Below are 16,311 nucleotides of genomic sequence, written 5' to 3'. Positions count from 1 at the left end.
GACCTCAAACTCGAACCTGAAGGGATGAGATCTTTGAGAGAGCCTTGGGATCAGATGAGTATATTGCATGAAGGAGGAATACAGATAATTTGTGGCTAGAGGCAGACTGTAGAGGTTTTAAAATATGACCTCCAAATTCTTGGACATTCCTATCATCAAGAAGTAGGGTCTATATCTCCTTTTCTGAATCTTGCTTCTGCAACTGCTTGATCAACAGAAAATAGCAGAAGCAACATTGTGTCAGTTTCTGGCACCAAGCCTTAAGAAATGGACAGCTTCTACTTCCTCTTTCTTGGGATGATAGTTTTTGAACCCCACCTAGCTTACTGTGAGGAAGCCAGACCACAGGGAGAGTCCAAGCATGTGCGTTTCAGTAGACAACCCCAGTCGAGGTCCCAGGCTATGGCCATTATCAACTGTCAATACAAGAGTAAGAAAATTTTGGCCAATATCCAACTACAGCCACATGAGAAACATTGAGGGAGACAGGGCTGACTGAGCCCAGTCAAGCCTGAGAACCATGAGAGGTAATAATTAAACAGATTGTTAGTTTTTTAAGTCACTAAGTCTTGGTGTGATTTGTTACACAGTAATAGATAACCAGAACAGATACTTTTAGTAGTTACCTTGTATACTCCTAAATTGTTTCAATGTATGACAATATACACATACATCTTCAACAATTACAAAAGGTCATTAGAATAAAAAAATTAATTAAAATCTACTACTAAAATGACAGGGTGTGCTGGAATCAGAAGAAACTAGGTTTAAATCCTAGTCTGGCAACAAATTTGCTGTACGATACTAGCTTCCATGATTACTTTAAAATGGAGTTAATTAAGAACATCTATTTCAAAGAGTTGTGAAGTTTTAAATCAGAGAATGCATGTAAATCCCTTAGCTCAGTGCCTGGTACGTAGTGGGCATTCCATAAACAGTTCTTATCATTGTTACTTGATAATTCATATTAATTGAGCCAGTGTTGGCTGGTGGGCCCTCAGAAAATGAACAGGCCTTCTCTTGTGTACATGCACTAAGAATTCTATTAAGCAAGCTGGTCAAGTGCCAGTCTGCCTTGTGCAACAGGCTCTGTGGCTGGATGAATCTGGAGCAGAAATTCCAAGCAGGGCTTACCCTTTTTTTGGGTTCCAGCTGGAAATTGCTCCAGTTCAGTTGCTGTTGAAAATTGACTCATCTTCTAGCCTTGAGCATTGATGGGCGTGAAGGTAAACAAGTAAAAAGCAAACAAGGTAAAGAAGACAGACTTCTATACCAGAGGCAAGATTGTCATGATGGGCAAGGATTCAGCTTCTATAGGTGGATTATCTGGTTCGATTTTATGTTACCTAGTCTATTTAGCGGAAACCCTGGTGGCATAGTGGTTAAGAGCTACAGCTGCTAACCCAAAAGTCGGCAGTTCAAATCTGCCAGTTGCTCCTTGGAAACTCTACGGGGCAGTTCTACTCTGTCCTGTAGGGTCGCTATGAGTCGGAATCAACTCAACAGCACTGGGTTTGGTTTGGTTTTTTAGTCTATTTAGCTAAACTAGCACAAATGAAAATTTTATGTTAATTAAAATTTTACTTGTACAAAGACCTAAAATTTGTGCGATAGATCATCCAAAGCAAGGTGTGGTGAGGTCCCTGCCATCAGGAAGCTTGCAATCTAACTAATGATGTCAATTCAACCAGTCTTACATTGATTCACTCATTCCATCTACAAAATGTCTTCCTCTAGCTGGTTTCTTTGCCTCATCCTGCCTAAAGCTCCCTGGGTGGCACATACAATTTGCTCTTGGCTACTAACCAAAGGACTAGCAGTTTGAACCCACCCAGCAGCACAGCAGAATAAAGGCCTAGTGATCTGCTTCTGTAAAGATTACAGCCAAGAAAACCCTGTGGAGCTCAGTTCTACTCTATAACGCATGGGGTTGCCATGATATGGAATTGACTCAAGAGCAATGGGTTTCTTGCTGTTTTTCTTTAATCCTGCTGAAGCTGTTATCCTTACCACAACCAAGGTGAACTTTCCAAAATGCAATTCTGATCCTGACTCCCCTGCTTTTAAAACTCTTTGGTGGGTTCCTGTTGTTCTTTGGGTAAAGTCCAAACTCTTTAACATGATTTAAAGAAACTTTATGATCTGGTTTAACACCCTCCAATGGTAGAATGGAATCCATACTCTTCAATGTGTCCTACAAGGGCCTGCATGAACTGGCTCCTGCTGGCCTGCCCTCACCTATCCCCACCCTCTACTTTGCTCACTCCACCCCAGCTAACACTGACTTTCTTCACATTTCTTCAATACGCCTCAGAGACTTTGCACTTGCTATTCACTATGCTCAAAACACTCATCCTTGAGTTCTTTCTTTGCATAGCTGGCTGCTTCTCAAAATTCTCAAGTCAACTGTCTTTTAAGAAAGGTCTTCACTGATCGTTCAGTCTGCCACACACAAACCAAAGAGTTACTATCACTTTGCCTTATTTACTTTCTTAACAACATTTATCATGAGCTGTAGTTACTTCTTTATCCGTAGTCTCTTTGAAAGCAGGAATCCTATCTGCCAAGGTCACTACAATATCCTCAATTCATAGAACAGTATCCGACATATAGTAGGTACTCAGAATTTTTGTTGAATGCATGAATCTCCAAATTCTAGATTTGTAATCCAAGGCTCAGAGAGCACAGAGGACTTACCTAAGTAGTAAAACTAGACCTGGCTGATTCCAAAGCCCATGATCTAGATCAGCGTTGTTCAAAGTAACTGGTCAGTGAATTATTTGTCAATAGTCTAAGCCTAGGGCAGTGACAGCTTGAACCAAATGTAAATCAAGGCAATGCCACCTGCATCAAGAAAGTCTTGCTATGAAAAAATATCAGCTGAACTAAAAACGATGTGCTTAGCGATTGTCTTAGTTGTCTATTGCTGCTATAACAGACATACCACAAGTGGATGGCTTTAACAAACAGAAGTTTATTCTCTCACAGTCTAGTAGGCTAGTAGTCCAAATTCAGGGTACCAGCTCCAAGGGAAGCCTTTCCCTATCTGTTGGCTCTGGGAAAAGGTCCCTGTTGTTAATCTTCACCTGGTCTAGGAGCTTCTCAGTGCAGGGACCCTGAGTTCAAAGGATGTGTTCTCATCCTGCTTCTTCATTCTTGGTGGTAGGAGGTCCCCCTATCTCTCTGCTGGCTTCTGTCTTTTACATCTCAAAAGAGGCTGACTCAACAGAGAACCCCTGAGGGAGCAGGAGGACAGTGGGATGCAGACCCCAAATTCTCATAAAAAGACCAGACTTAATGGTCTGACTGAGACTAGAAGAATCCCGGCGGTCATGGTCCCCAAACCTTCTGTTGGCCCAGGACAGGAACCATTCCCGAAGACTACTCATCAGACACGGAAGGGACTGGACAATGGATTGGAGAGAGATGCTGATCAAGAGTGAGCTACTTGTATCAGGTGGACACTTGAGACTGTATTGGCATCCCTGTCTGGAGGGGAAATGGGAGGGTAGAGAGGGTTAGAAACTGGCAAAAGGGTCACAAAAGGAAAGACTGGAAGGAGGGAGTGGGCTGACTCATTAGGGGGAGAGTAAATGAGAGTATGTAGTAAGGTGTATATAAGCTTATATGTGACAGACTGACTTGATTTGTAAAATTTCACTTAAAGCACAATAAAAATTATTTTAAAAAAAAGAATGAAAGAAAAATAAAAATATTTCTCAGGCATGCAAAAAAAAAAAAAAAAAAAAGGGCTGACTCAAAACACAACCTAATCTTGTAGATTGAGTCCTGCCTCATTAGCATAACTGCTGCTAATCCTGCCTCATTAACATCATAGAGGTAGGATTTACAACACAGAAGAAAATCACATCAGATGGCAAAATGATGGACAATCACAGGATACTAGGAATCATGGCCTAGCCAAGTTGACACACATTTTGGGGGGGACACAATTCAATCTGTAACAGTGAAGTAGTTGCTTTACATTTTGCTGCAAGCTCCATTTTTCATAGACAGCCAATTAGAAACAGTTTTAGGGATTAGCGCCCCTCCTTTTTTTTTTTTTTTTTGTGGACCACACTTTGAATAGTAGTGGTTGAGTCTGGCAACCACACAGCACTTCTTACTCTTTATCCCTTGGACTATGAATTCATGTGAGACACCTGGTTTATGCCTGGCTCCTTCCTGCCATCTGTGGGTTTGTGCTCAAGAAGTGTCAGATAATTTATATCACAGATAAAGTGAATATTGATAAGGTGATTTAAAAAAATTCCGCTTTTCAAAGCCAGCAAGAAAATCTTTTTGTAGATTATTCTGAGTTTTGGAATTTTTATAAGGTTCTAAGCTCCAGAAAGCTCTCCTTGCTGGCTAGTTGGCTAAGTTTTCATTCTAAGCCCTAATTTCCAAGTTATTCCCATCGCACACACTGGCCTCACAGCCTATGGTAGTGACAGCCAAAAATACTCTGATGCAAGGGCCTGTCCTTATGTGATCTTAGTCTCCTATTTCACTGGTGCTGGGTCCCTGAACCAGAGTTTATCCCCATTTGCCATTACCACTAGCTTTCTACAAGCATTTTCACTTCTGATCTCACCAAATATAACTACACACACACACACACAGAGAACAAGAGAGAGATACAAATGCACTATGCCAACATTTTTAGAGTAGCAGCCAGTAGGAAGGGTTTGTTCATTCATTCATTCAATATATCCAACATTTGATGTGCCAGGAATTGTGTTAAGAGTTAAGGATATATCTCAACCCACCTGGAGCAAAGGAAAATGAAGAACACCAAGGCCACACGACAACTAAGAGCCCAAGAGACAGAAAGGGCCACATGAACTAGAGACCTACATCATCCTGAGACCAGAAGAACTAGTTGGTGCCCGGCCACAATCAAAGTCTGCCCTGACAGGGAGCACAGCAGAGGACCCCTGAGGGAGCAGGAGATCAGTGGGATACAGACCCCAAATTCTCATAAAAAGACCAAACTTAATGGTCTGACTGAGACTAGAGGAATCCCGGCGGCCATGGTCCCCAGACCTTCTGTTGGCCCAGGACAGGAACCACCCCCGAAGACAACTCATCAGACATGAAAGGGACTGGTCAGCGGGTGGGAGAGAGACGCTGATGAAGAGTGAGCTAATTATATCAGGTGGACACTTGAGATTGTGTTGGCAACTCTTGTCTGGAGGGGGGATGGAAGAATAGAGAGAGAGGGAAGCCGGCAAAATTGTCACGAAAGGAGAGACTGAAAGGGCTGACTCAAGAGGGGGAGAGCAAGTGGGAGTAGGGAGTGAGATGTATGTAAACTTATATGTGACAGACTGATTGGATTTGTAAACGTTCACTTGAAGCTTAATAAAAGTTAAAAAAAAAAAAAAAGGCACTACAAAATAACAGCAAAAAAAAAAAAAAAAAAGAGTTAAGGATATAATGCTGAATCAATATGGACAGAGTCCCTGCTCTCTTAGAGCTTTCTGAGTTGAGTGAGGAAGTCAGGCTAAATTTGATGGAAATCATATTTAATTAGCTATGATAAATGCTATCAACAAAATTTATAAAGTTCTAAGAGACATTAAAATGGGGCCCCCAAACTAGTCTGGACCAGGAGCCCTGGAGGCGCAGTAGTTAAGCACTGGGTTGCTAACCGAAAGGCTGGCTGTTCAAACCCACCGAGTGGTTCTGCGGGAGAAAGATCTGGTGATCTACTGCAGGAAAGATTGCCCAAGCCCAGGCCCATTGCTATTGAGTGGATTCCAACTCATAGCAACCCTATAGCGCAGACAGAGTGGGACTGCCCCATAGGGTTTCCAAGGAGCACCTGGTGGATTTGAACTGCTGACCTTTGGTTAGCAGCTGTAGCTCTTACCACTACCTCACCAGAGTTTCCGCAGTAAAGATTACAGCCTAGAAAACCCCATGGGGAAGTTCTGCTTTGTCACATGGGGTCACTATAGCCATATTGAAAACTCCAATCAACATCCCTTCCCCCCCTCTTTGTCTTGCTAACCACAAGCTTGTTTTGAGCAGGAAGTCTCAGCAGGTAGTGGCTCCATCCACTGACTGGCCCTAGTTATACCTTGAAGGTGCACAGATTGAAGTCACATCCTTCAACTGAGCCCCCCCCCCCCCCGGCCTCCCACCTCCAAATATAGGCATGGGAGGGCTAAAGGCAGAAAATTCCGGGTACCAAACCTAACTCCCTGACGCCACTGGGGACAAAAAGCTCCCCAGCCCCCTTAGTCAGCGAGTACATCGCCTTAAGGTCACTAGCCCCCTCGTGCTCCTTGTGTGCGCAGACAATAAACTTGCCACTTTCTGTTTCCGTTGCAATCAGTGTCCATCTTATTTCAATTGGCTAATAAGACAAGAACCCAAGTGGCATTGGGTTACATCAGCATGAATACTTTCTCTCTCTAATACTTACCACTGAGACCATCCTTTTGTTTCCACTGCTAGGTACTGTGTTAAGGACTTTACGTACAGGAAGTCATTTCTTCCTCTTTTTTTAAGGCTCAAAGGCATAGGAGCCAGTTTTATCACCATTTTACAGATGAGGAAACCAAGACACAGAAAATGCTATGGATTAAATTGCATCCCCCTACTGTGTCCTATGTGGTCGCTATGAGTCAAAATCAACTTGACAGCAACGGGTTTGGTTTATTTCTTTAAATAAATGTCAGAATACTGATTGTTAAACCGGAGGATGTAATTCTGTTTGGAAATAGGCTTTTCTTTGTTGTGTTAATTAGACCATGGCCAAGTAGGGTGGGTTCTTAATCCAATCATTTTTGAGTTATAAAAAGAGCAAATTAGGCACAGAGACACACTCACACACAGGGGAAGACAGACACCATGTGAGGATTGTCTGTAAGTCAAGAAACCAAGGAATCCTCAGGGTTACCAACAAGGAAGGAATCTATACGGCCAAGACTCTGATTTGAACGTTTAGCCTCCAGGTCTGTGAGAAAATAAATTTCTGTTCTTTAAAGCCACCCACTTGTGGTAGGTCTGTTATGGCAGCACTAGGAAACTAAGAAAGTTACCTTTCCAAGGTTGCACAACCAACCAATCAAGGATCAGAAACTAGTAAGTCTGCCTGATTATAGTGCCTTGTTTTTAGCCACTCCAACTGAGTCAAAGCCTTACTGAATACATTTTAATAGGTGTCTCAGGCCCAGAAAGAGGCCTAACTGTAATTAGAGTCATCCTTGATTTAAAGTGGAGTTTGGAAGTGCAGGATGGCTTCCAGGCCATACACTCCTTAGTGCCACCCCCAGAAAGTATGGTGATTCACTCCTGCCAGAAGTGCTAAGCTGCCTTTATGTTCATTAAGTGCTGGTTCCTGAAAGTTTCTATAAGGATGAGGGTTTCCAGATTGAGTCTGAAGGACCGGGGCCCAAACTCATCCAACTTAATTATTTGTGATGTTGTAGGGTAAAAAAAAATCACAAAGTTTAGTAAAACAAAAACAAAATTTTATTCAGCATATATTCTTTTTATATATATATATATATACTTTTTGGCAAAAGTAGGAAACCAACAAGAATGCTGCTAGAGCTGTGTCTTCCTGAGTCCAAGGAAACAGTACAGAACAGACAAAAGTGGGAAAAAGGACAAGTATGCTGCTAGAGCCATAAACATTACAGAGTCATCGTCATCAGTATATATTAACATCATAAATGGGCAAAACCATAGAAAGTTTCACCTTTTCAAATTGGCTAGAAATGGTGATTCTACATTTTGAACTCTGTTTTTTAACAATCATTGGTATAGGCTTCAGTAATGACAGTCAGTAGGGTCTTCATTGGTCCAACATATCTTGTTGTTCTTAGGTGCCCTCAAGTGGGTTCTGACTCTTAGGACTCAAAGGGACCCTATGCTGGGTCCTGCACCATCCTCACAATTGTTGCTATGCTGGAGCCCACTATTGCAGCCACTGTGTCCATCCATCTCCTTGAGGGTGTTTCTCTTTTTCCATGACCCTCTATTTTACCAAGCATGATGCCCTTCTCCAGGGACTGATCCCTCCTGATAACATGTCCAAAGTATGTGAGACTAACTATGCACTTAAAGCTAATAGAAAAAGATAAAAGTTGAAAGTATGTGAGTCTTTTGTGCTATGTTTTAGGATTTGTTTATATGAAAGCTTCCCTAAAAGATGTTTTCCAAGATTATCCTAGCTATCCATTTTTTTATCAGGGCCCAGTTGATGTGTCCTTGTGAGTCCTTGAAAGTCCAGCTCCAGCGGGGTCACATTTTAGGACAGGGAAAATTGACTCCAATATTATCTCCTAAATCAGTGAGCACACATTCTGGGTCTGACCATGTGCTAGGCTTGGGGACATCAAGCAGAATAAGTCACAATCTCAGCCCTGCAAGAGTTTATCTGGTAATTAGGGAGATAGGCAAATAAATGGATCACTGTAGTATTATGCAGTGATTAGCAAAGGTGGAAGCACTTACAGGGATGAGAAGTAGCATACAGGAAGGAAGTTGTTCTGGAGGAAGAGATTTCTGGGTTGAGTTTTAAAGTATGAATAGGCATTCAACCAGAACTCAAGAAGAGAGTCTTATCCATGCAAAAGGGGTAGGGGTATCAAGCAGTAGCACACACTCTGCTTTGAGCAATTTTCGTCCTGAGTATCTAGGAGCCCTGGTGGTGCAGTGGTTAGACCTTCAGCTGCTAACCAAAAGGTTGGCAGTTTGAATCCACTATCTGCTCCTTAGAAACCCTATGGGGCAGTTCTACTCTGTCCTATAGAGTCACTATGAGTTGAAATCAACCCAATGGCAATGAGTTTTTTTTGTTTTTCCTGGCTCTGAGTGTCTAATGAAAGGTGAGTAGAGGCAGGAGTTGCAGCTAAGAAAGTATACAGTGGCCAGTTGTGATAGGTTTCACATCCCAGGTTAAGGAGCTTGGATTTTATCCTGAAGATGTGTTCTAAGCCCTGGAAATGATACAGTCTGGCTTGCTTTTAAGAAAACTCACTCTGGCATCAGTAAGGTGAGTGGATCTGATTAAGCTAGACAAGAGGTAAAAAGAGGTTTTAGGAGTATAAATGAGAGATGCAAAGGCTGGAACTTAGGACAAAAAGGAACAGACAGGAGGATAACAGCAAGAGGACCTGGTGACTGCTTGGAGTGGGCTGTGATGGGGGTTGGAGGAGTCCAGAATGAGTCCCAACTTTCTAGCTTGGATGAGTGGATGGTTGCTCGTACCACCAGCTGAGACAGGGCCTTTAGGGAAATGAGCAGACAAGAGAAGAGGGGGTGGGAGGATAGTGAGTTTTCTGGTTTGGACTTGATGAGGTTGAAGTGTCAAGTGGCAGGGATAAGTAGACCCGACAGAGCTCCAGAGAGAGACTCTTCCTTATTCGTAGAAGGAAATGTCCAGAAGGGTTCATTCCTGGGCCATGCAGAAGTATGCCAACACCCAAGCTGGGGGTCTTTAAGATGCAAATTGCCAACTGCTGTACAAGCTGGTACCTATGACAAAACTGGATTGCATCCTCAGCCTGAGCAGTGCCCTGGAGGATCAAAAAAGCCAAGTGAAAACTTTGATTTCCCACTTATTTATCCCCCATGCTTCCCCTTCTTAGTAAATAATATTACTATACACCCTAAAGGTCAAGCCCAAACCTGAAAGCTACCCTTCATGCCTCCCTTTCCCTTCCCTACCCACCTCATCTAATTCATTCTCAAGAACCACTGTGTCTCAACCAGCCCTGGTCATTCTTGATCCCCTCCATCCTGCTTCCTCATCTTCATAGCATTTACACTAGCTAAAATATATATTTTTTAAATATTATTTATCTGTCTCCTTGTCTACTGTCTACTTCCCCTCTGGGATATAAGCTCCAGGGGGTAGGAACTTTGTCCTACTCACTACCATACCCCTATTCCCTAGAACAGTGCCTAGTACATCACTGGAGCTCAATAAACACGTGTTAAATGAAGTTCTAGAAGGAGTCTTGGTGGCATAGTTGTTAAGCGCTCGGCTGCTAACCAAAAAGGATGGCTACTTGAACCCACCAGCTGCTCTGCGGGAGAAAGATGTGGCAGTCTGCTTCTGTAAAGATTACAGCTTTGGAAACCCTACGGGGCAGTTCTACGAGACAGAATTCACTCAATGACATCAGGTTTGGGTTTTATTTTTTTAAATTAAGTTCTCGATCTGAGCACTCCTCTCCATCTCTGCTGCTACCACACTGATTCGAACCTCTGCACAGTTCCTAGGGTGTCCCCAGCACCCCCATACTTGGTGATGGGTTGTATTCGGTGGGCAAGGAGGGCATGGGAGGAGTCTGAGATGACCGGTCTTTTGTTTTCCAAGTCATGGCGCCTCTCCAGTTAATCCGTTCTCCACAAAGCATCCAGAGTGATCCCCTAAAATCGTAGCTCGCACCATTCCCCTGCTTTAAAAATCTTCCAGTGCCCCTCAAGGCCCAGCATGTCCACCTCTCAAAATTCACCTCCTATGATTTCCCCCTTGCTTTCTATTCTCCACTCATTGCTCTTTTGTTCCTCAAACACATCATTTTGGGTGCCTCAGGATCTAACTAAAGTACCAGTCACACCTCTCGTGGGACACTCTTCTCAGCAATTTGCATGGGTCCTAGCTCATATGTTGCCTCCTCGGAAAAACTTTCCCTGACCATCCCATCAAAAATAGAGTCCTCCTCCTCCCCTGCAATCCCAGGCACTCTTTAATCATCAACCTGATTATTTCCTTCACATTGTTCATTGCAGACTAATCTTTTGTGTGTGTGTGATAAATATACAGGTAACAAAACATGTCAACTTTCTTCACACATACAATTCAGTGACATTGATTGTGTGCTTCATGCTGTACAACTAACTAAGACAGCCTATTTTTGTGTATTGGTTAACTCATTCTTTTTCATCTCTCTCCCCCCAGCATATATTCCAATGGGCACAGAGTGAGAGCTCAATATATATTTGTTGAATGAAACTGTGCTTCCACTATGGTGATGATGGTAATGATGTTGATGCTAATTGTCATGGATTGAATTATGTCCCCCCAAAAATGTATGTATCAACTTCGTTAGGCCATGATTCCCAGTATTGTGTGGTTGTCCTCCATTTTGTGATTGTAATTTTATGGTAAGAAGATAAGAGTGGGATTGTAACACCACCTTACTCAAGTCACCTCCCGGATCCAAGGTAAAGGGAGTTTCCCTGGGGTGTGTCCTGCACCACTTTTATCTCTCAAGAGATAAAAGGGAAGGGAAGCAAGCAGACGGGGACCTCATACCATCAAGAAAGCAGTGTCAGTAGCAGAGCACGTCCTTTAGACCAATGGTTCCTGCACAAAGAAGGTCCTAGTCTGGGGGAAGATTGATGAAAAGGCTGATAGAGAGAGAAAGCCTTCCTCTGGAGCTGACACCTTGAGTTTGGACTTTTACCCTACTTTACTGTGAAAAAAATAAAGGCTCTTTTTAAAGCCATACACTTGTGGTATTTCTGTTATAGCAGCGCTAGATGACTAAGACACTAATATACATACTGATATTAATGATGCTCTTCCATGGTAAGATGCTGGTTTGAGTTTGTGGATCCACAGGCTAACAGGAGCAAGTTCACGGCCATCTCATTAGAGGGAGAATTCCTTGTAACAAGCTTGGTCTGGGCTTGAAGGATATGCGTGTATCTGTGTGTGTGTGTGTATAAAGGTGAGCTTACTTTACACCAGGAGACTTCATAGTCCTCGTTAGGTACAATCCTCCACCTGTCTGTATGGATACTCACTCAGTAACAGCAAAATGAGAATGTCAGGTCTTCGGACACTTTGCAGAATAGGTGGATTTATTGTGTCTGGTAGACAATAAATATTGAGATAGGAAGACAGTCTCTTGGCCCCTCTAGATGCTCTTCCCAGTTCCCTCTCTCTCTCTGCCGGGAATGGTTTTGAGGACATGCTAGAAAAGAGAGAAAATGCAATTAACCAGATGGTGCTGGGGGAGGCATTAGGACTGAGAGCCAAAAGGGGCTACAAAAGAAACTCTGGCCAGGAACTGAAGCTGGATGACTGTCAGTTTCAATGCCACTAAGGAAAACTTACGGAAAAAACATGGTTGAACGCATCTCACATTGCTCCCCAAAAAGGGGTCAGATTCTAGGGAACCTCAAAAGGCAGAGATGGAAGAAATCTTAGACAACAATCTCATTTTTACAGATCAGTAATCTGAGGCCCTGGATGGTACAGATAGTTAAGCACTCGACCACTAGCCACAGAGGTTGGCAGTGTTGCAGGATAAAAACATCACAAAGTTTAGTAACGCAAAAAGAAAGTTTTATTCAGCATATATTCAAAAAGACAAAAATAGGAAGCAGACAAGCATGCTGCCACAGCCATGTCTGCCCAAGTCCAAGGAAATATTACAGAATAGGCAAGAAGGGGAAAATGGACAAGCATGCTGCCCCAGTCATGTCTGCCCTAGTCCTAAGAATGTTACAGTCATCTGTATACATAAACATTACAAATGGCCGAAACCATTGAAAGCCTCACCTTTTCACAGATTGGCTAGACATTGTCATCTTACATTGTGAATCATCCTTCTTAATAATCATTGGTACAAGTTTCAGTACCAACAGTCAGGAGGGTCTTCATTGGTCCAGCAAAATTTCTACTTACTAAATGCTAACAGAAAAAGATCAGAGTGGAAAGTCTTTTGTGTTCTGTTTGTTTGGCTTATGTGAAATGTTCCTTAAAGGATATTTTCCAAGTTTATCCTAGCTATTGCCTTTATACGTCAGGGCCAGGTTGATGTGTCCTTGTGAGTTCTTGTGAGCCCAGCTCCAGCTGGGTCACATTCTCTATGCTCAAGGACAGGGAATAATGATTCTAATATTATTTCCTAAATCAGAGGCTCAAACCCAGAAAGAGGTACCACTGAAGACAGGCCTACTGTTACTGGAATAAGGTTCTTGCCTTTCACTGGTCAAGAATGAGCAGGTAAGGCACATACTTTCCCACAGGAGCAAAGCTTTATTGAGGAGGCTTGCAAGTGGAGATGAGGAGCGCCTAGAGCAATGCTTACCCTCATCTCCCAGTACTAAAGACAGGCCTGAGTTTTTAAAAGTTCTTGGGGTGGGGGGAAGATTTATGTTTATTCATAGACACAGGTGGGGGATATGTTAACTACGGTGCATGCAGCAGCTTTCCAAGATGGCTCCTGTCCTGGAGGCCTCTGGGATTCGTAGCAGGACTTATGGGGTGTTGTGCCTGCGCAGTCTCCAGCTCCCCAGGTTTGATTACCCGCCTGGGGCTGTAGGCCCTCACTGCCCCTGGTGGAAGGTCACACAGCAGTCACAGGCAGATGTTCTGCGCATGTCCCTGGGCCTGGTTTTCTCCAGCTGCTTCTGAAAGGCAACTTTAAAGAAGTTTGCAGGCTATTTTTAGATACCCTGCCCCATTGTTCTGCGGAATGGCTTTGTTTCTGTGCCCTGGCCCATTTCTTGTTACTTTTTTGCAGATTTGTGGGCCCCTCTGTTCCTCGTCTTACTAAGTCTCTAGGTTCCACACTTAATCCCCTATTACCTCCTTTAGTATAGTCTATATCTATTTTACTTGCTTCTCCTCTAACCACACCAGTCTCTTCACTATTTCTCAAACAGGCACCCTCTGATCTCAGGGCCTTTGCTCCCTGTCTTACTACCAATCTGCTTCTGAAAGGCCACAGGCTTGAAAACCCTTTGGAGAAGTTCTACTGTGCTTATACAATGGGGTCACCATGAGTTGGACTAGATTCAACACAACGAACAGCAATAACAATTTGAGGCCCAGAGAGGAGAAAGGACTTGCCCAGGGTCACACAACAGTTTGTGACTAAGACTAGAATTCCTCACTATTAGAAGTTCAATGTTTTTCTAGCATATAATGTAGCCCAAAGAGCAGTCCCATTTATGAACAGAGAATAGGTTAATTACTCCAGTAACATCACAGGTGTAAACCTAACCTTCAAACTAAATGTCACCTATGTGTACACTCATCTCTGTGGCCACAGAAAGTGGCAAGAGCTTTTGTCCCAAATTCACCCAGATTTTTATAGCTTCTCATTTCTAGCTCTCTTTCCCATCACCTCCCCCTTTGACTTCTAAGCTGACACTATTAAAGGGAGGGAGGTAACAACCCAAAGATATATGTTGGGAAAGGACAGAGTGTGCACAAGAGACTTGCAGAAACAGTGGGTGACTCATATTAGAGGTAGAGAACACTCTTTGAAGAAACCATGCTCCTCATCCAATAAAATTATGGAAAAATAGGACCATTTTAGATTATGTAGGGTTCTGTGTGGGATGGAGCAACAAGAGGGAAAAAAAGAGGACCTTCAGGGTAAGTCTGACACTCAGAGCTCTGAGTTGCAGGTAACTGGGAGCTCAGAAGGATGTTTCAATAAAAAAATTAAACAAAAACATATTTCTACATAACAAATATGGAACCTGGAATCAAAATAAAAGATAAGGAAACATAAGGTAACAATCAGACCTGGGGTCCAATCCCAGTGAATTTTACCTTGGGCGAATAGTCTAGATAATTAACCTTTCTTCCTTTTCCGTGAACTGTCAATAACAATAACAATAATAAATACAGCTGGCACTTACTGCTCACTGTGGTTCAAGGCTATAATTCTTACCTTCCATGCAGGAGACCTGGGTTCATTTCCTGGCCAATGCACCTCACGTGCAGCCACCAGCCATCTGTCAGTGGAAGCTTGTATGTTGCTAAAATGCTGACTAGGTCTCAGCAGAGCTTTCAGACTAAGACAAACTAGGAAGAAAGGCCTGGTGATCTACTTCCAAAAATCAGCCTTTGATACCCCTATGAATCACTATGGTCCTATCTGCCACTATTCATATGGATGGTGCAGGACCAGGTCTGTTCCATTACAACATGCATGGGGTCACCATGAGTCAGAGGCCAACTCAACGGCAGCTAACAACTAACAACAACTAATCACTGCCCATGTCGGGCAATATGCTTAGCAATTTGTACACATTCTTTCTTTTAATCACCACATCAATACCATGAAACATGAAGCCAGTGAGGCTCAGAGAGATGAAGTAATTTGTTCAAGCTTACTGCCAAGTGGTAGAATCAAGATTCAAATTCAAGCTTAAGCTCTTAATCATTATATTCCAAAGAGCTGTTATGAGGATTAAAATTATGTTTAAACTTAAAAAGTAAGTAACCCCCAAAAAACCAAACCCATCACCGTCAAGTCGATTCCAACTCATAGCGGCCCTATAGGACAGAGTAGAACTGCCCCATAGAGTTTCCAAGGAGTGCCTGGCGGATTCAAACTGCGGGCCCTTTGGTTAGCAGGCATAGCACTTAACCACTACGCCACCAGGGTTTCCCTAAAAAGTAAGTAAAAAAAGTAAAGCACGTTACAAACTGCCAGCTCATAGTAAGTACTCCATAATGGTAGTTTGTTCCCCTTCCTGTCTCTCTTCACATGCCTTGGCTTATTCCTCACAAATGAAAGGGGCAATGAGGATTTCTGAAGAGGCTTTTTCACCCAATGCCCAATCCTCCACTGCTAACTCTCAGACTATCCATTTGCCAGTCACTGAATTCCTGGTTAGCTAACTGGGGGACAGAAGTAGAGGGGAGGGCTTAAGATCCCCAACGTCACCCCTTCCTGTTCTACAGGCGTCTACAAGGCTTCACAGAAGGAGTGTCCTGGCTTCGCTGTGAGAACTGGAGCATCTTGTTCTCTTCTCTGGGAATCAGTTTCCCTTTTGGAACAAAGGTAGTAAGAGAGAAGGCAGCTGGGCAAGAGGGCTCCTGAGGGCAACATGGAACCATAAGTAGGAAAGGGCACGTGCTCAGCAAGCCATTTAACCTCCCAGGCCCTGCCCCGTCTTCAAAGGAAGTGATAATAAAACGAACACTATTTGTACGTGGCTCACAAAGTTTCTGAATAACTCACGAAGAGTGCTTAGCAGAGTGCCTGGCACATGGCATTCAATAAATGTTACCTACTAATTGTATTGTCCTTTTTGTTATTGTCGTTATCATCATCATCATCATGCCAACCCCTCTATTAAGGAAGGGGATTCTTTTGTGAATGTCTTTAATTCACGAAAGTACTTAAGAGTCAATGCAAAAGGACGGGTCTAGGACCCTGAATTTAGCGCTTCCCATGGCACAATAACCAGTCTTTTCGCCTCAGGAGGAAGCCTGCTACTGATAAAACAGCCATCACAGTACAGCAGACACTACCCACCCCCTTCTCTTTCCGCCACCGGGCGAGGCCTGAGCTCTCGACTTCCCCA

The 16,311-nt window shown here is 43.2% G+C and overlaps 1 long non-coding RNA gene across 1 annotated transcript; it reads right to left on the bottom strand.

Moving 5' to 3' along the window:
* Positions 1-7,659: 7,659 nt before the first annotated feature.
* On the bottom strand, positions 7,660-15,126 carry LOC126070265 (uncharacterized). The gene is made up of 3 exons (XR_007516180.1): positions 13,289-15,126; positions 11,779-11,948; positions 7,660-9,536 (listed from the first exon to the last, which is right to left on the bottom strand). It is a non-coding gene; the product is annotated as an uncharacterized LOC126070265 (long non-coding RNA).
* Between the last annotated feature and the right edge of the window lie 1,185 nt (positions 15,127-16,311).

The sequence above is a fragment of the Elephas maximus genome, chromosome 2 (genome assembly GCF_024166365.1).
Source record: "Elephas maximus indicus isolate mEleMax1 chromosome 2, mEleMax1 primary haplotype, whole genome shotgun sequence".
NCBI classification, from domain to species: Eukaryota; Metazoa; Chordata; class Mammalia; order Proboscidea; family Elephantidae; genus Elephas; species Elephas maximus.
Note: the sequence above shows the minus strand (reverse complement) of the source record. Positions and strands in the feature narration are given on the sequence as shown.